Raw genomic sequence first — 27,966 nt, forward strand, 5'->3', positions numbered from 1 at the left:
AGGCTAGGCCCTCAACCCCCGCCGCCCTGACACGGTTAAGAAGAATGGTGTGGTTCACCGTGTCAAAAGCGGCGGATAGGTCAAGGAGAATCAGAGCTTGCGGACGGTTGATGTCGATTCCGTCACGCAGCTTGTCCATGACTGAAATGACCACCTTTTCGGTAGAGTGCAGGGGGCGGAAACCAGCTTGACAGGGGGAAAGGCAGTGATTTGTCTCAATGTGAGTACTCAGCGTGGAGGTGATGTGAGTTTCGAGTACCTTAGCAAGGTAGGGGAGAAGTGAAATAGGACGGTAATTGGAAGTGGAGAGGGGATCGGCGTCCAACTTTTTCAAAATGGGGATGACAACCGCCGATTTATGTGAAATAGGAACGTGACCATGGATAAGGGAATCATTAAGGAGGGTCAAGGGAGGGGAAGGGCAGACTGAATAGATTTCCCTGAGTATGTTAGCGGGGGCAAAATCCTGAGGCGAGCCTGATTTGACCCGTTGAAGCAGGGGAACAAGGGTGTCAGTGGTAAGGAGTGGGAAGCTGGACAGTTTAGCAGAGGGGGGGGGGGAGAAGGATCCATGAAAGTGGGGGAGGGGAGGGGAATGTTATGTTTAATCTTTTTAACTTTATCTATAAAAAACTCATTGAGCGAGTCACAGAGGAGTTGGGACGGGGGAGTGGTGGACGTGACTCTGGTGGAGGAGGCAAGCTCGTGAACAGTGGAGAAGATTTCTTTCGATTGAGACTCCGCAACCAGTATCCGGTGGGTGTAATATTCAGCCTTAGCTTCCAGAATGGTCTTTTTATAGGTATGCAGAGTGGCCAAATAGATGGTTTTTAAGGCAGGATCGTAAGTTCTACGCCAGACTCTTTCAGCCCTTCTAGCAGCAAGTTTTTTCTCTTTCAGATCGGGGGTGAACCAGCGGTTGGCTGCGTGGGCCCTTTTTACTGAAAGGCGCCTGAAGGGGGCGAGTTCATCTCAAGCCCTCGTAAGCCAGTTGTTAATCGCGGCAAGTTGAAGGCCAACTGTCAGGCCAGTAAGGACCGGGCAAGTCGTGGCCAGGGCCGAGCAGAGGGAGGGCATACTGACCTTGCCCCATTTCCGAACCCAGGTATTTTTAGGAAGGGGGGGCTTGATCGGGAGTGATAAACCAAGGGAGAAGGTGATAGTGAAATGATCTGACCAAGGGCAGGGTAAAATGGTGGGCAGAGTGGATGGAATGTTTAGTGTCCAAATTTGGTCTAACGTGTGGCCATGTTGGTGGGTGGGACTGTGGATAAGCTGTACAAAATTCAAATTTTCCATGAGGCTAGTGAATTCCTTGGACTGGGGGCTTTCGGCCGGGTCGGAGGGCCAGAAATTAAGATCCCCAAGGACAAGAACAGAGGAGTAATTTACTACCAGAGTGGCCAGCAGAGTCTGAATCTCAGGAAGGAACGAGGGAGTGAGCTGGGGGGGGCGGTATATGAGGACAAAAGTAAAAGGGGCTTGCTGGGAGGTTGAACGAGCTACAAGAAGGTCAACGTCAGCGATGGGGGGGGAGGGGAGGATATGAAAAGTGATGTCCGTGCGGGCTATTAGCGCCACCCCACCTCCCCGTTTGCCGTCAGAGCGATCCGCACGAATGGCGGAATAGGTAGATGGCAAGGCGGCAAGCACATTGGGGAGGGAGTCGGTCTTGAACCAGGTCTCCGTTAAAAACAGGAGGTCTGGTTTGTTGGTATCAAGATAATCAAATAGCTCATATTGATGATTTACAGCGGACCTGGTGTTAAGAAGGGTAGCCGAGGTGAAAGGTTGTTGAGTAGGAGGGGCAAGGAGTGACGAGGGAGCAGGAACGGGTATGGAGGCAGATGAAACAAAAAAGGATGCAAAACTAGGGGGGTGGGATGGGGGGGAACAGTATAAGCCAAGATGTTGTAGGGTAGTGGTCGTGGTGAAATTTAAACAGCCGGGGGACCATAAGAGGCAAAGCTGAGACGGGGTATAGGTGGTATAACCGACAGCGTCCCGTGCCCCTAGCCCCGGCTGGCCGCGGACGGGCGCAGACGGGCTTAACTCTGGCGCGACTCCGGCGCGCCTTCGTCGCGCCCGCTGCGCCCGTCCGCTGCGCTCCCGGAAGCACATTGCGTTTTGTAGCCTGCCTCCCCGAAATGGCTGCAGTGACTCCACAGTGAGGACTGAATTGTTGGTTAGGTTCATGTGGAGGTCCTCCAAATAATCATATACCTTCATGGTCACTGGTGTCTGACTCTGGAATAACTCCATCAGGTTTAAAATGGTTTGGCATTTTTCTGATACAATGTCCAATTGGACTTTAATGCACTCCCTTTGGTCGCTGTGCAAAATCTTCTGTAGATTTTCAAGGGAATCTGGGGGCGACTTGCTGAGGTGCATCTCAGACTCCACAAACCCAGCATAGGCCTCAAAGTGCTTGCAGTGGTACTGGACAGCTGCAAACCAAGAATTCCAGCGGGTACTGCAAGGGTCAGGTGCCACCCGTGCTTTCATCCCATGGTTCTCAGCAAGATGGTGCAGGTACCTTCTCTTTCTGCTACCGGCCATGTAAAAAATGCGGGAGAAGTACAGAAGGAAAGCATTTAGCTCCAAAAAGGCTTCCTAAATGACTCTCCAACAAGATTCATGATGTGTGCCAAGCAGGTGATGTGTATGGCGTTTGTATACAGATTCCTCAACACCGTGTTGTAGGCCTTGAGCATGTATGCCGCATTGTCAGTGTTAAAGGAAATAACGTTCTGGAAGTCTATGCTGTACTCTGTGAGCACCTTTACAACAGCTTGCGCTACAGTCCCATGGTTGCACTGTGATAGGAAGACTGTGTCCACCAGGTGGGTATGGATCTGACGGGCACCCTGCGGAGAGACTACTGCAACTAGCACTTTAAAACACACCGCCCTTCGACATCTGGTGTTTCATCAAAGATGACACTGATCTTCTGATCTTTCAATAGCTCTTTCAGCTCGTTCTTGGCACTTATATATCTCTCTGGGAGATAACGGTCTTGCAGCTGATGACTCCCAGGTATCGCTCCACCATTCCGTACTCGCTCGTGTAGGAACTCGCGCAACACAGGGTGGTCGGTTTTGCTCACCGGAAGGTTCACAGCGGTGCAGACGTTAACCCACTCACTTATCATTTCATGGTTTGCGGCACCGGCATCAGTACTCTTTGTGAATAGCGAGTTTACAGTCATCTGGCGTGCACGTTTTGGCGAGGATTGAAGGTCAGGATCATCTGAACAGCGCTTCAAGTGTTTTTGGGACCGCACATGCATATCCACAGTGTGTTTCCGGATGTGGCCCACCGCCACATTGCACACACTGCAAAACAGCACCCCACCGTCAGCGTGCATCACGGTGCTGTAGTCTCTGGCCCGATCTGCTGCGGTTATCTGGGTGGGCAGATGTGATCTGTGCTTCACACCCTTTGCAGGCTGCAGAAACTTCTCCATTCTGCTTTTCTTGTTGTGGCGCAGTCAGTTAACTCACCTACAAAGATAGTTGGTATTACTAAATGCATCTCAAAGGGGGGAAAGGCAATTGTTGAATGGGAAGTTCAGAAAGCGCCGGTGCTCAATGATAAGAAATGCATGCAACCCTGAAGCACAAGTAAAGTGACAAACTTGTTGGGCCATAACTGCAATGGTAAATGCCAGTCCCCGAACGGCGTTGAGCAAACAGACAGACAAATTGGACCAAAACGTGCCCGGTCAGCCACGTGCAAAGAAAGTGAAAGAATTGCCCAAAACCAAAACAAACAATTATGAAATTCCCCACAGGTGCTCAGAACCCCAAACTTACCAGTGCGCTGCGGCAGCTGGCCCAATTGCCTCTTGCAACAGCAGATTCTTCCCTGTGATGCTCTGCAAAAGAACCAAAATAAAGAGTTAGGAAACTCACCAGGTGCCCAGAACCCCAAACTTACCAGTGCGCTGCGGCACCTGGGCCAATGGCTCGTGAAACTGCAGTTCCTTTCCCCACAGAGAACACAACAATTGCCCAAAACCAAAACAAACAATTATGAAATTCCCCACAGGTGCTCAGAACCCCAAACTTACCAGTGCGCTGCGGCAGCTGGCCCAATTGCCTCTTGCAACAGCAGATTCTTCCCTGTGATGCTCTGCAAAAGAACCAAAATAAAGAGTTAGGAAACTCACCAGGTGCCCAGAACCCCAAATTTACCAGTGCGCTGCGGCACCTGGGCCAATGGCTCGTGAAACTGCAGTTCCTTTCCCCACAGAGAACACAACAATTGCCCAATACCAAAACAAACAATTATGAAATTCCCCACAGGTACTCAGAACCCCAAACTTACCAGTGCGCTGCGGCACCTGGCCCAATGGCAAGTAACAATTCATGCCAAAGGGTCAAGATTCAGGACAAAAATTCAGTACAGTGCAAGTAAAAATTCATGCCAAAGGGTCAAGATTCAGGACAAAAATTCAGTACAGTGCAAGTAAAAAATCATGACAAAGGGTCAAGATTCAGGACAAAAATTCAGTACAGTGCAAGTAAAAATTCATGACAAAGGGTCAAGATTCAGGAAAAAAATTCAGTACAGTGCAAGTAAAAATTCATGACAAAGGGTCAAGATTCTGTACATAAGGTCCAAATTCAGAACAATAATTTTGGCACAGCTTGCCCATCAGTTTACAATACAATTTCTTATGCAGGACCTGGAATATCAAGTCACAGCTACTTCCAGATTTTCACCAATTTCTATAGATAGCCTCCCATGCCTTTCACTGCATGGCCCAGATATTTTAGACAGCAATTGAAATATATATATCAAATCAATTTAAATTTGTAGTCAGTAGAAACGAATGCACACCCAGAGTACATTGCAAAACCTGCACAAATTAGAGAAAACATACCAAGATCATGTAGCACATTTCAAGATGTGGTAAATACAAGTCAAGTGCTTCAAAATCAATCCACCTAACATCTACAGTTGAAAGTGGTGGAGAAATAATGCTGATAAAACCTGCACAGCTAAAATATGAATTAATAAATTAATCTGTGGGCAACCCTGTGACAAAAAGCACCGGAAAGTGAAAGAAAAATGGACTTTGGGCCCCAAGGAATGCAATGTGGGCCCCCCGGGGCCCGCCGCTTGCCCCATGTGCGGCGGGCCCCCACAGAATGTGGCCCCGGGCCCGCCGCACACAGGGCACGCGGCGGGACCCGAGGCAAAACAATTCTTTTTACAAATATGCCCCCCCCGGGCCCGCCGCGTGCCCCATGTGCGGCGGGCCCCCACAGAATGTGGCCCCGGGCCCGCCGCACACAGGGCACGTGGCGGGACCCGAGGCAAAACTATTTTTTTTAAAATATGGCCCCCGGGGCCCGCCGCGTGCCCCATGTGCGGCGGGCCCCCACAGTATGTGGCCCCGGGCCCGCCGCACACAGGGCACGCGGCGGGACCCGAGGCAAAACACATTTTTTTTTAATATGGCCCCCGGGGCCCGTCGCGTGCCCCATGTGCGGCGGGCCCCCATCAGAATGTGGCCCCGGGCCCGCCGCACACAGGGCACGTGGCGGGACCCGAGGCAAAACAACTTTTTTTAAAAATATGGCCCCCGGGGCCCGCCGCGAGCCCCATGTGCGGCGGGCCCCCACAGAATCTGGCCCCAGGCCCGCCGCACACAGGGCACGCGGCGGGACCCGAGGCAAAACTATTTTTTTTTAAATATGGCCCCCGGGGCCCGCCGCGTGCCCCATGTGCGGCGGGCCCCCACAGAATGTGGCCCCGGGCCCGCCGCACACAGGGCACGTGGCGGGACCCGAGGCAAAACATTTTTTTTTTTAAATATGGCCCCCGGGGCCCGCCGCGTGCCCCATGTGCGGCGGGCCCCCACAGAATGTGGCCCCGGGCCCGCCGCACACAGGGCACGCGGCGGGACCCGAGGCAAAACACATTTTTTTTAAATATGGCCCCCGGGGCCCGCCGCGTGCCCCATGTGCGGCGGGCCCCCACAGAATGTGGCCCCGGGCCCGCCGCACACAGGGCACGCGGCGGGACCCGAGTCAAACATTTTTTTTTAAATATGGCCCCCGGGGCCCGCCGCGTGGCCCATGTGCGGCGGGCCCCCACAGAATGTGGCCCCGGGCCCGCCGCACACAGGGCACGCGGCGGGACCCGAGGCAAAACAATTCTTTTTACAAATATGCCCCCCCGGGGCCCGCCGCGTGCTCCATGTGCGGCGGGCCCCCACAGAATGTGGCCCCGGGCCCGCCGCACACAGGGCACGCGGCGGGACCCGAGGCAAAACAATTTTTTTTTTTATCTGGCCCCCGGGGCCCGCCGCACACAGGGCACGCGGCGGGACCCGAGGCAAAACATTTTTTTTTAAATATGGCCCCCGGGGCCCGCCGTGTGCCCCATTTGCGGCGGGCCCCAACAGAATGTGACCCCGGGCCCGCCGCACACAGGGCACGCGGTGGGACCCGAGGCAAACTCTGACTTCAACTTGCTTTACCCTTGCTTGACCCACCCTGCTTACCGAGACCAGACGAGAGCCGACGAGAGGAGGAGAGCCAGCCCCGCGATGCAAAATCCTGGGAGGGAGGCAGCTGCCAGAGGAGCAGCAGGAGCAGGTGAGGGGGGTAATGCAGGCGCACGGGATGAGAGAGACCCTTTGACCTGACCCCTGACCCTTTCTATTGGCTCCGTAGTGATGAGAGCCATGGAGCCAATAGAAAGTGCCGGATTTCGCGGGCAGTTTTGTAAAAATCGCGGCATTTTTACAAAACTGCCGATTTCGAGATTTTTTTGCAAATCGCAAAATCGCAATATCCTGGAGGGTCTGCCCAAGACACCCTTAAGGCCGTGTTAAATCAGGGAAAAGGGTAGTAGACAAGACCCATAGTCCCTATTCTCTGAGGCCGGACTGCTGGAAGCTATGCGGTACCGCCTTATATTGTAATGACTGGGACGAGGAAGACCTATAACGTTGCAATGAATCAGATTATGTTTCAAAGAGAGGGGCAGCCCCCTGAAGTAATGCACAGCACACACACTGTGCTGCAGAAGAACAGGCAGGACCCAAGTCTTCTGTACTTGATATTAATCTGCATTAAACACTTCAGAAGCAAATAAATCTAAATCTCTATATGGATATGACCATGTAGGCTGCAAGCTGCACCCACCCTCTGAAGGCTTGCGACTTCTAATGCGCCATAAACGGTACAAAAATCCAGAATAGGTTGGACAACCAGGTGCAACAGGCAGCTTAGACACTGGACGCCATTTCTAAGACTGAATCCCAACCACACAAGCAAATCAGATCTGGACTTTTCCAGGTCCCCTCAGATGCATGTTAAAACAGCATTTTGAAGTTATAGCACTCAGTCCCTCCAGTTATTGCAGAAAACCTGAGAATAGCACGTGAAGGCTTTGTATCATAGATAAGATACAGACTCACCTGCAAGCCAGGAACCTACCCAGGGTCTTCCTCAGGAAGGGACGAACTTGGGATGGTGAGCTGTTCCTAAACACGTGCTGGACAGATGCAGTAGAATAGGCCAGCGAAAGCAAGTGGAAAAAACTGTGAGAAAAGCTATTGCTCACTCAGCTCGAGCAAAAAAAAAAAAAAAAGTTGCTCCATAATGTTCATACATAAGAACAAACATTTTAAAATACAGAGCAAGTAGCTAATCGGTTCGGTTCAAATAACTTTATTTCGATTCCTCGAAGGAAATCATAAAAGTATACATCATTTTTAGAAATAAACCAACAATAAAATCACAATACATTTCTATGTAGTCTTAAAGAAACATCATAATACATTATTACATAATTCTGATTTACACAAATAAAATCAATAACGGTTTCTGATTGCAAGAGCTGATCTAATAAAACTTAATACAGCATTACAGATCTTATCAGTTGACAATGATAACAAAAATTCATAACCTTCTTTATAATAAGACGTTCAAAGGGATAGTAATAATGGTCTGATGAAAGAATTTCTTGGGTCTTTATACAAAGTACAAAATAAAATAAGGTGCAGAGTATTTTGTGACACCTTATTATTACAGGGACAACAAGGTAACGTCACCTTCCAACCCCCCTGCTTTTGGAAAAGCAAAAAGGAAGTGTAAGGTTCCGAGACGAAACCTAGTAAGATAGAAACGCCCTTGCGTATTCAGGATGTATGTTAAATAAAATGGGCGCACTAATCTTCCCTGAACACGTAGTACCTGTTCATTCATTTTCAAGGATCCCAATTTTTGGCTATACGCTTTTTTTATGATTCCCTTAGAGTCCTTTTTCAGAATGTCAGGATTTTTAAACATAATGTCTAACCCAATTTTATCAAAAGTATCTCTGACATATCGGAGCCAAGGGATTTCCCCATAATGCTCAAGTTTGAGACAATCTAAAAGGATATCTTTCGTCAGTTTCAAATCATCAGATTGCCAAACTTTAAACCATAGTACTAAGGGTGCAATATGAATAGTATCACGTACAAACTCAATTCCAACCTCACCATGACAGAAAGAGTTTGAAGTACCCGAAGGATCGCTTTTCACCCTCTGAGGCGGAAGCCGGAGGTTCTTCTCTCCTATTCTCTGTGCTATTTGACCTGTGACCTATTTTCAGAGCGCCTCGTGCATTTTTATCGCGTCTTGTGTAACGCGTGTATTTTACCTGTCTCTGCTTTTGTAAAAGCGGATCTTATCTGCACATTTGTTTTTTCACCCCCTCCACCTCCTGGGCCGCTCTCAGCTGAGTATTGACGCTGAGAGCTGGTCCCGGGGAGGCGAGGGCTGTTTGGCGGCCATATTGAGGGTAGGCGCGACCTCGCGCTCTAGTCTCTATAAAGGGGGCTTAGATAGAGATTAGCAAACGATCGCTTTTCACCCTCTGAGGCGGAAGCCGGAGGTTCTTCTCTCCTATTCTCTGTGCTATTTGACCTGTGACCTATTTTCAGAGCGCCTCGTGCATTTTTATCGCGTCTTGTGTAACGCGTGTATTTTACCTGTCTCTGCTTTTGTAAAAGCGGATCTTATCTGCACATTTGTTTTTTCACCCCCTCCACCTCCTGGGCCGCTCTCAGCTGAGTATTGACGCTGAGAGCTGGTCCCGGGGAGGCGAGGGCTGTTTGGCGGCCATATTGAGGGTAGGCGCGACCTCGCGCTCTAGTCTCTATTAAAGAGTACTTAGCGGCTCCGCGCAGCGAACGCGGCAGCGGATGCGCCGGATGCCCGCCGGAGTCACGCCAGAGTCCAGCCCGTCTGCGCCCGTCCGCGCTGAGGACGGGCTGGACGGCTGGACTACTGGCCTCCACTATACAGGCGCCCCTGTCCTGAAATACCCTGTAGGTGAGATGTTGCGGCTGAAGCCCGCTCCTGCCCCTTGTTCTCATCGCTATAGACCTGAGGTTTTTCTGACATGTCCCAGCTGCACGTGCTTCTCGACTGAGGCGGCTGAGCCTCTACTCCCTCCTGCCTCTGTCCCTCCGGAAGCTTGTTCTTTACCAACACCTAAAAACCCTAGCGAGTCCTGTCTCCTTCTCAACGCTCGCTCGCTTATAAAAAATAACGTCGTATTCAAGGAATTGGTCCTAGATAAGACACCTTCCTGGGTCTTTATTACGGAGACCTGGGCTAAAGACTCTTCCGGTCCTGATCTGGTTGAAGCGGTCCCTGAGGGCTACTGCCTTACTCGATTGGACAGATCAGGCCGTGTTGGCGGTGGACTGGCCATTCTATATCGGGACAAATTTCATTGTCGCACTATACCGCTTTCAGGTCCTAAGGACACATTTCAGGTCTTATACTTTTCCCTCTCTGATTCTGCTAACCCAGCATTCAATGGAATCTTGATATACCGCCCTCCTGGCCCAAGAGCAGGCTTCGGGTTGAAATTGATGCAGGTTCTGGAACCCTATTTTGGCCTACAAAATCTGACCATCTTAGGTGATTTTAATTTTCACCTTGAGCTATTGGAGGCTCACGACACGATCTCCCTGGTAGAAATAATGTCAGCCTGCGGACTCACCCAGCTGGTGAACGGTCCCACCCACCGAGCGGGGCACACGCTCGATGGCATTTTCTCCAACGATCCTAGGTTGACAGTTGCTAGCCCCTTTCATCTCTCCTGGTCGGACCATCTGGCCGTCCCCTTCAGTCTGTTGTATCCCACACGGGGCTATATTAGAAGGGCCTCGAGCACCAAGGAAGTACGAAGGAACCTTAAAAAGATCAGGGAAGACTCCTTCCTCCCATGGACAACTAGGTTGTCCATTCCTCGGGAGGCAGATACCTCTACTGCGGTCTCTTTATTTGAAAATACCATTGCTGAAGCCATGGAGGAACTTGCTCCCGCAAGGTCCTGCTATTCTGCGAGGAAAAGACCTTCCGCTCCCTGGTTCTCCGAACAGCTCCGGCTTCGGAGACAGGAAGTAAGAAGGCAGGAGCGCTTATGGCACTCTAGCTGGGCCTCTAAGGACAGAGAAGCCCATAGGGTCTTGCTTAAAAACTATAAACTTGAAGTTATCAAGACCAAGCAGGAATACTTCACGGCACTCACCTCCTCATTGTCATCTCCTAGAGAACTCTTCAGGATCGTCGATTCCCTTACGACACTTCAGACACCGGATCCTGTGGTTGCTTCCCAGGATTTGTGCAAAAAGATAGCTGCCTTTTTTCAGTCTAAAATCGCTGACATCTATGCTACTTTGGAGGTCCAAAAATCCCTGACCGCCGTCCCCCTGTTGCCTGCCCTCCCCGAACCCAGTGTTGCGGTATCCTCTCCACATCAGGAATTGATTTCCTTTCCTCCTCTTTCCTGTCAGGATCTTGAAATCCTGCTTGATAAAACCAAATCTGGTTCTCCGCTGGATATTTGCCCGCTAAAGATCCTCAAGCAGTGCAGAGAATCTCTCCTTCCTCCTCTGGTTGACATCATGAACAGAGCGATGAAGGAAGGCATTTTTCCCCAACAGTGGAAAAATGCTGTTGTAAAACCTTTGCTTAAAAAGCCTTCTCTGGACCCCGGGGTGTTAAAGAACTTTCGCCCCATTTCACTGCTCCCGGCTCCCGCTAAGATGCTCGAAGTCTATTTAAATAAACATCTGGCTGCATTTGTGGAGAGCTCGGGTTGTTTGGATCTTTCCCAGCATGGGTTCAGGAGGGAACATAGTACCGAGTCTGCCCTCACCATAGTGCTGGATACCATCCGCACCAGAGTTGATGAGGGTCAGACCTCCCTCCTGATCCTTTTAGACCTCACTGCGGCCTTCGATACCCTTTCTCCTGCGGTATTAACATCTCGCCTAAGGGAAATTGGGGTCCGCGGGTCTGCTCTGGGACTTCTTTCCTCTTTTCTCGACCATAGAGAACAAAGGATAATGCTGGGCTCATTCCTATCTCCATCCCTGTCTGTGCAATGTGGGGTCCCCCAAGGGTCAGCGCTTAGCCCTACCCTTTTCAATATCTACGTGACCCCCCTTGCCAGACTTATTAGATCTTTTGGGATGGAGGTGGTTTCCTATGCGGACGACACCCAGATCCTAGTCTCTCTCTCCCAGCCAGCTACGTCAACTGCCGCTAACTTTAGATCCTGCATGGAGGCAGTTGGCCAGTGGATGATCCACAATTCACTAAAGCTGAATGGGGAGAAGACGGAGGTGATGGTTTTTGGAGGAAAGGAATCGATCTGGTCGACGGAGTGGTGGCCGAATTCGCTGGGTGCATGTCCCGAGCCCACCTTGTCAGCAAAAAATTTGGGAGTTATGATCGACCCCAACCTCAGTATGTGCCAACAGGTCAACAGGACTGTTTCGACCTGCTGGGGGATTATCCACACACTGAGGAAAATCAGGCATTTCCTGTCACCTCAGGCAAGAAAGCAACTTGCTGTCGCTTTTCTGGGCTCGCGACTGGACTACTGCAATGCACTGTATGCAGGGCTGAACAAGAGTCACCTACAGCGCTTGCAGGTGGTCCAGAACGCGGCAGCGAGATTTGCTCTTGACCTACCAAAGCGTGCCTCTGCCACCGAAGCCCGAAAACAACTGCACTGGCTCCCCGTTGAATATCGGATCCTTTTCAAATCCATGTGCCTGGTGTATAAAGCTCTTGCCAAACCCAGCCTTACAAGTATGGGATCCATTCTTTCTTGGCACAACCCTAGTAGGAATCTTCGTTCCGGACACAAACTCCTCCTCTCTGTACCTCGTGTCAGAAAAGCAAGATGGGGAGGTAAGGCCTTTTCCTTTCTGGCACCCAAGTGGTGGAATGCCCTCCCTCTTGGAGTAAAATCTAGCCCCTCTCTGCAAACCTTTAGATCTGCGCTTAAAACTCATCTTTTCACACTTGCATACCCCTAGTGGCATTCTGTATTTTCTGTTTATTGATTTTGATAGGCGCCTTGATACCTTCGGGTTTAGTCTGCGCAATACAAGTTGCTTAATAAATAATAAATAAATAAATAAATAAACGCATAATAAACGTTTTAAGAATTTATTCTCCATAATCTGTATTTTTTCACAATTCTGTGACCCCCAAACAGCAGCACCATAGGTCATAGCAGAAACGCTTTTGGCTTGATACAAAGATATCATTTCAGCAATGCGTCGTTGTCCTAACTTACTAGCAAAGCGAAAGAGAGCTTCAATTGACTGTGAAACCTTTTGAACTCGGGTTAGCAACAACGGTTCCCAATTCAGTTTTTTATTAAAAAGGTTACCCAAATAATTGAAGTTATCAACTTTCTCTATGTTAGAATCCCTCACCTTGAAATTGCGGATTTTTACATTCTTTGAACCACACATCATGGCAAAGGATTTAGTAAAATTGACCCCAAGTAGCTAATCATCACATGCACACCCCCCATATATAAATGAAGTGAATAATGCCACTGCAAAGCCCACTAAAGTGAGAAATACTACTCCATGTAAACACATTCCTGCCAGTATCCCTCTGGCCCAAAGACTCCTGGCCCATTGGAGGTTGCCTCTCTGTCAGGAGGTTCCCCCTTCAGGGTTACCCGCCACAGGACAAGTCCACAGAAGTTCCAAGGGATCCTCTCCTTCAGGGTCCTCAGCCGGTCCATCCTCTACTATTCTCCAAAGGTAGTGTGACGGCCAGCGCTGGTGACACTAAAGACAAGAGTCCAACAGACGTCTTTGAAGGACAGACCTGGTGGGTTCAACATCAGGCTGGTTCATTCTCTTTTCTCCATAGTTTCCAGAGCTTCTTAGAGGTCTCCCCTTGTGCAGTGGTTTAAGTGTATAGGTGGAGAACCCAAGAAGGTCCAAAGATGCTATGTCATTCCTTCACCCTAGATTCACCTCCCGACTGCACACTGGGATTTTCCAAGATGGCGAAATCAAGCTTTGATACATTTTTAAAGAGATACAGGATGCACACCTTTCTTTTTTCATCTTCAAATGTAATCAAATATAATTCCATTTTGTTCTGGATTGCGTGCAAAATTGCTGAGTGCCTAGCCTGTCGGCACTGGGGTACTATTTCAATAGAAGTGGGGCGACCAGTTGTCCCAAGCATATGCACAGCTCATTGATTGCCATCTTGGCAAGAATGTTTCCAATTATTTTTCATCATTTTTTCTTCATGCTTTCAACCTTGTAATCACTTGTAATCCCACTTTTCTCATACTTCCATTCGAATCCACTCGCTCCGTGTGTATACTTATTTTCAAGTTTCTACTGTTCAAGCCGCGCCCATCCGGACAGGTGGGGGATTAGCAAAACTGTATTTTTTTCAAAAATCAAAGAACCAATAGGGAGGCAAGAATAAGGAGTTAAACAGCGCTAGGAATGACGGGACGCACACGATTTTGGGTGGAAGACAACGCGATGAGATTTTAATACGGATAATGGCAGTGACCCTCGAAGAAGGGCGTTGAGCCCGAAATGCATTGGGTTATGTCCATCAAATAAACACTGCCTTGAATGAATTCATGCTTCATTTCATGTTCTCGCACAAAGGTCCGGATTGGCGCGGCTTGAACAGTAGAAACTTGAAAATAAGCATACACACGGAGCGAGTGGATTCGAATGGAAGTATGAGAAAAGTGGGATTACAAGTGATTACAAGGTTGAAAGCATGAAGAAACAAGCATTGGCATAACCAATAGGTCTCGCTTTTGGCACTTCATAACTGCTTAGCCACGCAGCACACTATCCTGGACCATGTGCTGCTATGGATTGAATACAATCACTACATACGTGGCCATGCAGTGTGATTCAAGAATACACCTTTGCCTCTGCTGCACGCTTCTTCTTTCTAGGTGGCATTTGGAAATTAAAAGCAACATGGGAGGGTGGGGGCGAATTGAAAGCAATGACGGGAGGCTGGGAGAGAACTGAAAGCAACAGTGGGAGGATAAGAGGAATTTAAAGCAACAATGTGAGGGTAGGGGGGTTAAAAACGATGGGACAGTGGGAAGTTTTCAAAACATGGTTGCCACAACTAAAACAAGAGATAGGACCTAATGAACGAGAGGATAACATTAAATAAATGCTCGCACGGAGACAAAGTGAAATAATGCGTCACCAACACGTACCTGATAATGCAGAGCGGCCGGGAAACTGAAAGTACGGCCAAACAGCCATGATTAATTAGGGGAGGAGAAGCCGCAGAGCGCACGCTGGGCGAAGCCCTTTGATGTGCTGTACGGCCGTTAAAAAAAATGCAATTAGGAGGGAGGGAGGCTGATGCGCGTGCTTGTTTGGTCACGTGATTCACGTGAACTTAAAGAAAACCGCAGCAAGAAGCCCTTGGTTTGACGAGGATTTTGAGGACATGAATTCTCGCTCCGCTCAATGCGCTTGCGCGCATTGATAGGTCGCGAGACCTAAAAATGATGAAAAATAATTGGAAACATTCTTGCCAAGATGGCAATCAATGAGCTGTGCATATGCTTGGGACGACTGGTCGCCCCACTTCTATGAAATCACGCTTTGGTCAGTCACAGCTCTCCCAGAGCCTGTAATTCCTCCTTCTAACTGACAATGCAGATTGGTTCTTTCTCTTCAAAACTTTTTTAAGGAGCCCCTGGTGTGAATGAGTCTGGCTGCACCCTTTTGTCTCTATGAGCAAGAGCATGCCTCGGCTTGTCAGCAAGATTCCTACTCCAAACCTCTTTCTCTGGGGGAGGCTTTGGTCTACCTTCTAGTCAGCAGATTACTTACCTTGGTCCAGTGTGGTATTTCACAGCCCGAATCTCACGAAGGGGTGACTTAGAAAAATACGAAGGTACATTAACGGAGTGCAAATATTGACATGTTAAGATGTTTGCACTCAAGATCTTTTTGAACACTTGGAAAGTGGCTTTCATATTTTCTTTGTGTTTCACCTACAGTGCGAATTCAGTAAAGCACCACAGACTTACAATAATGTACTACAGAGTCAATCAATCAATCAATACAATACTTTATTATTTAAGTAAAAAAAACATAACATTTCAATAAAATTGTTAAAATGTTACCTTAAAAAGATATGGCTATCAATATTCGAAGTCATTAATAGTGCATTTGACTTGTCAATTTGTGATTGCTGTGGGCACAAACGCGATCAATTACTCTGAATTGCTACTATGCCATTATAAATATAATCCAACCAGTAAGATGTCATATATAATACAGACCTTAATCACATCAACCGAATAATATAGTAGATTAAACAGATGATGACTCCTGATATTTAAGTTAAAAAAAGTTGCTTCACTGAGTGCTGTTTTTTCCTCAGACCTCATTACTTTTTTCATAAAACATCAAAGATGTCATCAATTTGCCGTAGAGATGAGGATCAGTTGGGTCAAGACTCTTAATTATGGCTGTTCAACAAGAACGAATGCTTCTAACATTAAAAACTTTTTTCAACAATAAAACTTGACTAGATTTTAAAAGGGGACATATATAAACCAGATGAATAAAGCCCTGCACTGCTGCACCCCATAGACTGCACTTCCTGGGATTGTTGTGTTTCCTACAGAGTCACACTGTAGCCAAATGAAGTAGGGTTTTTGGATGTCTAGTTAAAATGTAGGATTTGCAAATGCTATAGCCAATGTATTGAAGGTCCCTCCTGCAGCAGTCTACCTGTGCACTGATACCGTACTGTGTTAGACAATAGTCCAGTACACCTGGAAGGATAAAGCTGAAGACAAGGACCTGGGTCTGACTGCTCCTTTCCACCAAATGAGCACGCTACAATATTGTGACTGCATGAACACTGCAGCAGTTGGCCCTCCAGTTATGACACGCCTCGCCAAGCCTAATCATGTCCCTTAGGTGTACCTCTCCATGATGTAAAATCCTGATGCACCAGACCACCAGCGTATTGAGAAGTGTTGACGCTGTTAGAGAAGCGCTTTGCCTCTCATTCATAAACAGAACTGAATATTGAAGATTCCACTGCCAGCAGAGAAACAGGAGCCAATCTTTAATGTCTGTCATGGTGAATTGTCACCTAGTGGACAGACAGCAATGTTGGTGAGTCAAAAGATAGAGGGATATACTTATGAGGGTGTTTTAAGAGGCACAAAAACGAGACACGTTGTCACTGATGAACATAAATTTAGACCATGAGAACTCAGCTGAAAATATCACAAACACACGTGCAACTGAAAATACTATGAATATTACTGAATACACAATTACATTTGCAAAGAGAAGAAAGTCAAAAGCCGAAGTAGAAGTAAGAATGAAGAAGCAGCAATAGAGACATAATACGTATTTCCAGTATTTTGGTCAAGAAGATGTAGTGTACCCTTGTAGATAATGGTGAAGAGAGAGTTTATTCATCTGTGAAAGACAACAAAATGACTTAGGAGTTTTATGAAATTCTGATGTAAGATTGAATGATCAAGCAAGGAATATGAACGCACCTTCTCATTAAGTATGATGTCTTAAAGAAGTCCAACAGAGGGAACTACACTTAAACAGAAAAAAATTAAACATAACCACAGTAAGCAATGACAGGCATTGGTATGGAGGCCTTTTATTGTGCACGTCGCCCGGTGACCATTTCACTACCTACTCACCACTGCAGGTGCAGGCGGTTAAAAAAAGATGCTTGAGAAGCGTGAAAAAAAGAAAAGTGGCCATTAGGGACTTCCTCACCTATTGAAAAAAAACACAAAATTGAGGTGGTCTCCAGAGACCAGGACAAGAAATCCTTTTGTTTTGCGACCTATAGTTTTTAACTAAATCCAAGGTACCTGAGCAAGAAAACAGGCACATAAAAGGTGAGCAGCTGCGAAAGCATGTTAGTGGGTAAAGCACAGTGGGCCAGACACTGGTGTAAAGCAAGCATTCATGAATAACCCATAGTGAAATGTCCTAGAACCCTAGACATCACGTGCAGTTTCCCCACATAATGTAAGGCAAATGTTAGTAGAACCTTTCCAACTGCTGAAGCAAACGAGAATAGATGTCTGCTGTATGAACTTGTTGACAAGTAAGTATGAGGGATCCAGTGTAGATAAGTATTCCCTATCAAGTCAGATTGTGGCAAACAACTTTCGAATGCTCAGAAGCCGAAGAATACCAACAGGCAAGACTAAGGGAAAGATACACTACTCTCTTCAGCTCACCAAGCAGCAGAGAGTGTCTGGATGGATATTAGACATGTGATGTTACAGCTTCTAGAGTACTGGATTAAGGAGAACAGATGAAGGTAGTCAAACAGAAAAAAGAGGCACTGGGAAATAGACGGAGGCTTTCAAAGTACATATTGTTGAAGTACCTGAAGGGAAAACCTCCACTCTAAAAATGGAGACTATCTTAACTTGTTATTAAAGGAAACTTTAAAGAAGGATATTCAAATATCTAAATTATCCATCTCATGGGTTAACTGAGTCTTTTTCCAGGCCCTGAAACCCAGGTGTAAAGTGTATTGTCTTATTTTTCCCGTTACACGGTTTAGGAACACGTGATGACAATATTTGGGAAAAGGAACAGGTCTGTTGATTTGGAGTTTACGTGATAGAGTTCAGATATATGTTTTACACTAGGTCTTGTGTGAAACATGTATAGAACAGTTTAAAAAGTGTCTCGATTTCACGTAGTCCACAGTGTGTGTACTGTGTAGTCATGCAAGACATACTCCTTTAAGTGGGAGTGAAGACGACGAAGACCGCTGTCACTACTTTGAGAAATTGACAGCCCTCTGTGTCAGTGTTAACATGGTTCACCAGCGCTCACTCTGAAAGAGAGGGGTAGGTATGCCACTTCCATCACAAGATATGGGGCAACAACTAGAACAGGTAGAGACCATAGTTGCCACGGAAACTGCCAGAGAGTGTGAATGTCGGCAGAGTGCCCTACATTTTGTTTTTAAATGAAAAAGTACAAAAACACTTAGCAGATGGGTGGGGTGTGTGACATAGGTTTGCCTGTCTAGTCAAATATGATAAGTGTAAATTGATGTTAATTGAACAGAAAATTCATTAAAAAATTGTTTCCCTAAAGTCACAAGTGCCTTAAGTTTGTCCGGTCAATTTTACTACAAGCCACAGTATATGTACCTCAATCCTGGTTGAACATAGGAGGCTGTGAACACATCTGCCCACAGGTTACATTTATTTATTTGAACATTTTTATATAGCGCTGGCTAGACCCGGAGGTATCAGAGCGCTTTACATGAAGAAGAACATTGTTTCAGAACATAGTTACACAGTTACATCAGTTGCTGGAGCGTAGTTACATGAGTTACGAAAGCATAGCATAGGCATAAGGATAAACAAAGCAGTCAGGGGGAGAGAAAATGATTTTCCAAGTTCAAAAATAGGGTAAATTCCAAAAGTTCATAAATCTTTTTTCGATAAATCTACATGCTACATTTCATAAGCAGAGAAGACTCGATACAGTCTCAATGCAATATCATAAATCAGGCCTGAACATCTAAGAATCATGTGCGCATGTGATGGGTTCAACTGGACCATATGCAACAGAGGTTCCTCTGCCTGTTAGAATACGATATATGGAAAACGCTAATTAAGGACTACATTCAAAATTGCACGTTTAGACTTTGCTTATCAGTCTTAACTGCGAGTCCCTGGACCTGTCTTAGGCCTCGAAGAACTCTACGACCAATCTGGTACATACGTGACAGTCTGTAGAAACCAAGCGATTCTACCATTTTGTAAACAAAAAGCATGCTGTGCCCTAGACAGGGTTTTTTCCTCCAAAGATCCTGAGGCAGGGAGTCTGTCATCAGGCCTCGGTGACGAATGCGCTCAAACGACGGCTCTCGGAGTCTTAAGTAGGGGAATGTGAAGAATTAAGGCGAATTAAGGCTCTCCCGTGACGTGTGCACCCCGTCATTCGTGGCCCGGCGACAGCTTTCTCAGCCCTTGTGGTCAATCCACTCCTTGCTGACCGTGCAGCCAGGTGTTCTGATGTGCTGATGCGCACTTCATCCAGTGCAGACAAACAACCAGGCGAGCTAATCCTGGCTTTGCCAAGGTGCCGACGTGTGAGCCGCGGGTGTCATGGGCTCGTGTCAAAGTGAAAACAGGCAACCCTTTTGTGCCCGCGCCAACGCCTCTGAGCAAAGCTGTAAAGGATTTACATATTTACCTAGCCATTTACAGCTGCACTTCTCACCTTGAAGGGCCTCCGGAATTCCTCAACAAGTGCACATTTAGCAGGCAATAAAATTATATGGTCAAGGCAAGAAAAGCTGACGAGCCCGAACTGCTGCTGTAGGTGGCAAAAAGTGAAGGTAGTTGGGCCATGAATCACTCCAAATTTTGAACGACTCGAAGCAACTTGCAAGGCGTGCAGTAAAACTGCGCGCATGATGTCACCGAAGGGCTCTAACGCCGGGAGGAGGCGCTTTACGAATGTGTCGCTGTGACATTTTGTGCACGTAAACAATGCCTGGTGCAGCAAGGAAAGCGGCAGTGAAGAGGATTCACCTGCGGTGTGCACACGTTACCCGGTGTCTGGCGGCAGCTTTCTGGAGACGTAGGGAAGGAGAACGAGGTAGCACTGCCAGCTTCCTAACTAAGATAAGGTGGTTTCTGAACGCCTGAATGTTATCACCACACCGTGATTTTTATAGTGCTTCATTGCACATCAGCTGTATCCACAACACAACAAAACCTTTTCCCATATCCCTTTCATCTAACATCCTAACTCCCTCACCCGCAGTACAGGTCACCCAAAATGATATTAGCAAACTCCATCCCGTCCACGGCAAGGGAGGGGACCACAGCAAAGGATGTGATAGGAAAGGGATCGACTGATCTCCAAAACAAACTCTCAATTTATCGACCTACAAGAAATTTGAGATATAAGCAGGGCCGGCTCTAGGCTCATGGTGGCCCTGTGCAGGGAGCGTAGGTGGGGGCCCCGGAAGAGGGGGCCCGGACGGGGTGGAGCTCAGGAAGGTGTTTTAATAATACGTCCAGAAAAGTCGTTAGATGATTGACCAGTACGTGGAGGCCCTGTCGTCAGCAGCAGGCACTCAGTCCTCGGGGCACGAAAATAACCTAGTCCCTAAATAAATGTTACATTATTTAATGTGCTTTTGTAATATGAAATGAAACATTTGTTTTGCTTCAAACTAGTTTTGTTTTTAAAAGACTATTTTACTGCCATTTAAATATATATCCAAGTCATTACTCTCTCAACCATCTGTAACATATTTGGCTTGCAAAATGTTATTGTAATGAACAGGTCTTACAATTCCCATAACGATTTCCATTTCTTGCAAGTAATTAACATGGAATTCAATTTAATTTACGTATTGTAGAGTCATTTTGAAGGGGAGGTTTGATTCTAATGCACGCCTATATTTACTGTGCGTTTTACGCTTTCTCGGTTGAGCTGCTATCATGGTGTTCTGGTACATTACTGTTCATAAATGCAACACACGAGCCCACGTTCAATTATTCCATTACGTTTTTAAGATATCAACAAATAGCAATGAAAAGTAAAGGTCGGGATTGTGCTGTGTTCATTGTGACAAGGTGGGGCATTGGACATATTGTGATTATGTGTGAAGTGCATGGCACACCATGAAGTATGCAACGAGAGCATAGGTCAAATGTCTTGGGAAAGGTCCAATATCAATTTAAGTGACACTGACTATTAATAATTATTGTCGCCACATGCCCAACACTTTTTATCCAACTAAACAACCGCAGGATGTGATGCATAAAACAACAGGCACGTGCCTAGTTCAATAGCCTATTTTAAAAGCTCTATTTCTTTTTATGTAGACTCAGTAACAACAGAGCAGCGTGAAATGGTCTCTGTTTTGCCCCGGTGCAAAAATAATCATGTGGAATGTACTGGAGCAAACTTTATTTCCTCTTCCCCTGTTACAGAAGCAACGAACACGACGCAAAAGGCGTTTGCCCCGGTGCAATGTGTCAGTCTATATACCTGCAGTGTGCAGTGGTGCAAGTCCGCTGTCGTCCGCTCGCTGAGACCTGCTCAGTTCCAAATAGGGTCGGGGAACGAACCGGAGTAGTCGGACACAGAGGTGTTCTCTGTGAGATCGTCGGTGGTGGCGCGTTATAATGAACACTTCTTCTTTCTTTATTCTCGATCCTGTGACGACTCACGCACGCATGCACTCTCTCGTCTCGTGACCTGACCAGTCCAGACCACCACTCGTGACCGGGCGTGACGCCGCATGACGTTAGCAGCAGGTGCACGTGCAGTGAGTTGCTTGCGCACTGCGCACAGGCAGCGGCGCCGCGGGGGCTGTCCCAGGGCCGTCACGTCATTGGTATTGCCCCGGTTACTTACCGGTAATCTTCATTACTCCGAGTCCATGTCTTCCTCGCCACAGTATTATACATATTATACATATGAGCCTCCGGCTCCACACAGAACTCCAAGTAAATTAAAAGAGCAGCGCTCTAGTCTCCCCTCCCTCCTCCAATAGGGCCCCAGAGGCTTCATCCAATCCTATAAAAGGATACAGAACAACCAGCCCAGCCTGAAAAACCAAGCCGCCGACATGAAGCCACCACCAGGGCCGGGAGGGAAGGGAAACTATACTGTGGCGAGGAAGACATGGACTCGGAGTAATGAAGATTACCGGTAAGTAACCGGGGCATTACCTCCTCGTCCTGTCTTCCTCGCCACAGTATTATACATATGAGCCGATACCAAAGCAATCAGCTTCATGTAAGGAAAACAGACCACACCATCAGTGCAGCGAAAACATATTTTTAATATACAGAGGCATAACAACCCAAAATGGACAACCTCTTAAGGAACCCCAGCAGTCAAAACAGAGGAGGCAAACGAAACAGAACCCCCACCCCCAATCTGGAGGCGGTAATGGGACATAAAGGTATGCGGAGAGGACCACGTAGCAGCCCTACAAACATCCTCCATAGACACCCCTTTGAAAGAAGCCCAGGAAACAGCCACCGACCTGGTGGAACGACCCTGAACAGGAAGGGATGGAACCTCAGACACCGAAGCATAAGCCAAGAGAATGGCTTCCTTGATCCACCGACTGATCGTGGACAGGGAGGGCTTCATACCCTGACGCGACAAACCATAATTCACAAACAAGCAGTCAACCTTACAGAAGGCAGAAGTGCGAGAAATGTAAATCAGCAAGGCACGCCTAACATCTAAGAGGTGCAAAAGCGACTCCTCAGCCGAGGAGGGATCAGGACACAAAACCGGAAGAACCACCTCGGCAGACCGGTGAAAAAAAGAATCCACTTTAGGAACAAAAGTGGGATGAGGGCGCAAGACCACCCGGTCCGCCAAAACCAACAAAAACGGGGCAGAACGAAGGAAAGCACCCAACTCCCCCATACGCCTGGCAGAGGCAATCGCCACCAGAAACACCACCTTGAGAGTCAAAAACTTCAGGTCCACAGACTCCAAAGGCTCGAAAGGAGCCAACTGTAAGGAACGCAAAACCAAAGGAAGGTCCCAAGGAGGAGGACACATGATAGGACGTGGCCGCTGGAAAGAAAGAGCCTTAAAAAGCCGAGCAACCAACGGAGAAATGGAAACCAAAGGCAGTACATGAAATGCCCGAATGGCGGCCCACTGAGCCCGAAGGGTCGAAATGGCCAATCCCAACACAAACCCATCGTTCAGAAAGTCCAGAATGCGAGCCGGATCCAAAGCATCCAACGGCAGCCCACGATCAACACACCAAGAAGCAAAATGATCCCAATGCTTGGCGTAAGACTTAAGCGTAGAAGGCCTCCGGGACTGTTGAATGACACCAGCCACAGCCACCGAACAACCCCCACGCATCAGAGACTCCCTCTCAAGAGCCAGGCCCGCAGACCCAGGGAACGGAACACAGGCAGAGGAAGAAGAGGACCCATCAGAGGATACGGCACGAACGGCAAGGGCCAACCTGGAGACACAGCCAACTCCCTCAGAAGGGGAAACCAAGGGCGACGCTTCCAACAAGGCGCAATCAGAAGCACCAGCGACCCCTCCCTCCTGATCTTCTGTAACACCGCAGGAAGCAGGGGAACAGGGGGAAACGCATACAGCAGACCCTCCGGCCAAGGGAACGAAAGGGCGTCCACCCTCCAGGCGTCCCGGCAAGGCATAATCGTGCAAAAACAACGGGTCTGGGCATTGTCCCGGGACGCAAACAGGTCCACAATCGGACAACCAAACATCATCTGCAACCTCCTGAACACCCACTTCGTGAGAGACAAGGAACCCATGGAAGGAAACACCCGGCTCAGACAATCCGCCACAGTGTTCTCCGCACCCGGCAGGTAGATGGCAGACAGAGACTCCAGATGCATCTCCGCCCAAGAACCAATCCGACGAGCCAGGCAACTGAGGGAGCGCACCTTGCACCCCCCTTGATGGTTCACATAAGACATCACAACCTGATTGTCCGTCCGGATCTGCACGTGGTGACCCCGAACAAGACCCGAGAATTCCAACAGACCCAGAAGGACGGCCTTCAGTTCCTTGTAGTTGGAGGAACATGACAAAACCGACTGAGGCCAAATCCCTTGAGTCGTCGAAACCCCCAGAGTAGCACCCCATCCCAGCAGGCTGGCATCGGTAGTGACCACGCGGGAGGGCACAATCAGAAAAGGGCGGCCCTTGGACAGATGACCCTCGTCCAACCACCAACCCAGGACCACCCGAACCTCCTCTGACATAGGAACCAGAACATCCATATCGAGGGAACAGGGGTCCCAATGCGACAAAATGTGGGACACCACCGGGTACATATGGAGGCGAGCCCACGGCACCGTCAACAATGAGGCCGACATCAGACCCTGAACACGCAACCACAGGCTCACAGGATGAGAAACCCCCACCAACAGGGAACGAACAGCAGACATCAGGGACAAAACACGGGGAGGGGGCAGGAACACCCTCCCCAACAGAGTCTTGAACAGAGCCCCAATGAAAGTCAACTCTTGTGCAGGAACCAGGGAGGACTTCGGCACATTCACGAGGAACCCATGATGCGTCAGGACATGGCACACCTTCTGGACATGCAACTCCGCCTTAGGAAGAGAAGAAGCAGAAATTAGAATGTCGTCCAGATAAGGAAAAACACTAACCCCTTCTCCATGCAAATGTCCAACAAGAGGAGCCAGAATCTTAGTAAAGATCCGGGGAGCAGAGCAGAGCCCAAAAGGCAATACCTGGAATTGGTAATGACGACCCTGTACACAAAACCGGAAAAACTTCTGAAAGTCCGGATGAAGAGGAACATGCAGGTAAGCATCCTTCAGGTCTAACGATGCAAGGAAATCCCCCTGAGATATCAGAGGAAGGATCAAAGGAAGGGAAACCATCTTGAACCCATGGTGAGGGATGAAAGTATTCACCCACTTCAGGTCCATCACCGGACGAAGATCCCCTGTGCGCTTGGACACCAGGAAAAGAATCGAGTACACCCCTCTTCCCAATTGGTCGCCGGGCACCGGAACGATCGCCCTCTTGACCACCAGGGAAGCAATGCCGTCCAAAAGCGCCAACCGTTTCACAGGATCCCTGGGACAAGGAGTGGCCCTGAAACAGTCTGGGGGCGTCCGGGCAAATCCAATGCGCAAACCCTCTGAGATCACCTGAAGCACCCATTTGTCCGACACAGTCTCGCGCCAAGAGTCCAGGAAGCAAGAGAGTCGACCCCCAACCGGACCTACCCCAGGAGCGATCCAGTCACGATTTGGAAGCAGGAGCGGAGGAGGCAGAAGCGCCGGAGAACCGGGACTTATCAAAGGAGGGAGCACCCCGGCCACGCCCCCGTCCACGAAAGGGCTGACCAGCCCGACCCCTCTTCGAGGAACCAAAAGACCGCTGGGAACCAAAGGCACGGAACCTGCCAGGACGGTCAGGGGCAAGCAGTTTACGGTCCTCCGCCGTCTTCTTCACCATGTCGTCAAGAGATGAACCAAAAAGTTTAACCCCAGAAAAAGGGATCTTCATGAGCAAGTTCTTCTGTGCAGCATCAGCCTTCCAGGAACGGAGCCACAACTGACGCCTCGCAGCCACAGAGGATCCGGCCGCAGAAGCAGCAGCCCCCAGCGAATCAAAGGAGACATCAGACAGCAGACGAACCTGCTGCTCCATCATCGCCAGGGTAGAAGAAACATCCTCCCCCTGGTCTAACAACTCCGACAGAGACTGAAAATCCTTGAGCAAGGACTGGATAGTGTAAGATGAATAGGCCGCAGCTCTAATAGAAAAATTGGCAGCCGCAAAAGTGCGTTTCACAGCACCATCCACCTTACGGTCAACCGGGTCAGCAGGAGAAGAGTCCTCCGAGACAACGGACCCATGTGAAGACATGCTCGCCAACAAGGAGTCAACCTTCACGGAGGCAGGGTACTTCACCGCAAAATCCTGAAGAGGGTACCTCTTACTCAAGAAACGAGGAAAAGAACCTTTGTCAACATCCTTCCATTCATTCTCCAGGACCTTCAAGACAGAGGAATGGAGAGGCAAAGAATCAGGCTCGGGACGACGATATTGCGAGAACAGATCGTCTTCCAGAGGCATCACAGAAGCAGGGAACACCAAGTTTTCGCGAATGTGGCCCAGTACCTCCTTCAGGTCGGCACCTTGCACAAAGCGACCCCTGACATCAACCTCCTCCTCACTATCAGAATCAGCATCAGCAGTAGCGCCATCAACCCTCGCCTTCTTTGGAGGAGGGACAGGAACATGACCCTGCAAAGCAGCAGAAACAGCAGTATTTATCATCCGCTGCAAAATTTCCATAGAGGGAACATGCACCCCCGAACCGGAAGGCACGTCCAAAGGATCAGGATCACCCACGTTAGAAGAATCCATGACCGACAGCCAAGTGAAAGTAAACAAACACAGGCATCACGAAGAACAGCCAGGTAAAGTAGGACCCCAGGTTGCTAGGCAACGGAACAAACTCCACCCGGACCGAAGCCGAAGGCAATAAAGCATCCGGAAGAGCCGCGCGCCGCAGTAGGAAGAGGCCCCGACCGCAGCGCGCCAAGCCCAATCAACCCCAAATGCGCCTCCCGCTCAGCAGGAAACGAAGAGGCAGAAAAACGCCCGCCGGCGCGGAGACCGGCATCAGGTAAGGCCGCAGACCGCAAATATCACCACGGACGCCCCCGGCTCCCTGAGAACCCGCACCCGGCCGTGCAACGTCCGCTCAGCAGGACGCGCGGCCGGGAAGGAATGGCAAAAACGAAAAACGGCCTCAAGAACACAAGCGTCCCGCTTATGAAGAGAAGATCCCAAAACAGATCAAACCAGCCGGTAAACTAAACCACGCAAGTCCGCTGAAGCAGGACACGAGGCAGCTAGGCAATAGAAGGGGGAAACAAAACTTAACAAAACGAAGGCGACAATGTAAAAATTAACATAAGGCATATCACTAACATCCCCCAACTAGATACCATAGGACAAGGGGAACCGCTAAAGCAGGAACCCAGCCCCACTCACCTGACCAGCAGGGAAGTCAAAGCACTCGGAGAAGTGCAGAAAAAAAGAACAGGCTGGGCTGGTTGTTCTGTATCCTTTTATAGGATTGGATGAAGCCTCTGGGGCCCTATTGGAGGAGGGAGGGGAGACTAGAGCGCTGCTCTTTTAATTTACTTGGAGTTCTGTGTGGAGCCGGAGGCTCATATGTATAATATGTATAATACTGTGGCGAGGAAGACAGGACGAGGAGGTAATGCTAAGAGATTGAAGGCCCTGGGACCCAAACTGCTGGCTGCCTGACTCTGGGAAACTGGAAAGTGAAACTACTACCAGCAGGTAAACTACAACGGCGCTGGCCGCCGGCCGCTGGCCGCTGCCATTGCTAGCCGGGGTCGGAGCCGGAGGCCGCCAAATCCTGCCAGGGGGCCGCCAGTGCCACAAACGGATCCTCGTCGTGGCGGCCCCTGGGGTTTGGCGGCCCTGTGCAGGTGCACAGTTTGCACATGCCTTGGGCCGGCCCTGATATAAGGATCAGTTCTCGCTCTGCCCACACCGTATTCACACAGCCAGACATGGCGGTCGGTCCTTCTCTTACCTGGGTCCTTTTCATTGGAACAGGAGCCTTACATTCGCGTCTGCTCTGATATTGTCTGCTTCAAAAAGCTACTTAAAACCAGGCTCTTTTGATCATATTTCTTCTTTTCTTTTTCCTCTGAGACTGTGCTTCAGCCCCGAGATACCCCTGTGGGGGTGATTGGCTGCGCTACATTAAGTTTTGATAACATTCATAGCTTTAAATTATGTACGTTTAGTTACTTACACCTCCACTCCTACTCCACCTCCACCCTGATCTGCTCTCTCTTTCCTAATGAGCTAGAATACTGCAGTAGGGTCATCATGAACCTCTTGCCGTATTCATCCCCCTCTGGACAAAGCTATCAACTTCATGAAGCACGCTTCTGCAGTCTTCTGCAACCACCCCAAACACACATTGTCACCAGAGGTTGAGGGCACTTTCTACAGGGCACTCTTCGAGTTCCAAGGCTTCTCACACCAGCCAGCTTCCTACCCTGCCAAGAGCA

The 27,966-nt window shown here is 48.8% G+C and overlaps 1 protein-coding gene across 1 annotated transcript in view; it reads left to right on the forward strand.

Annotated features, from left to right (window-relative positions):
- Positions 1-27,966, forward strand: part of SLC39A8 (solute carrier family 39 member 8) — a 264,221-nt gene that overhangs the window by 149,799 nt on the left and 86,456 nt on the right. The gene's annotated exons all lie outside the window — the stretch shown is intronic.

This window comes from Lissotriton helveticus, chromosome 2_1, assembly GCF_964261635.1.
Source record: "Lissotriton helveticus chromosome 2_1, aLisHel1.1, whole genome shotgun sequence".
Classification (NCBI taxonomy): Eukaryota; Metazoa; Chordata; class Amphibia; order Caudata; family Salamandridae; genus Lissotriton; species Lissotriton helveticus.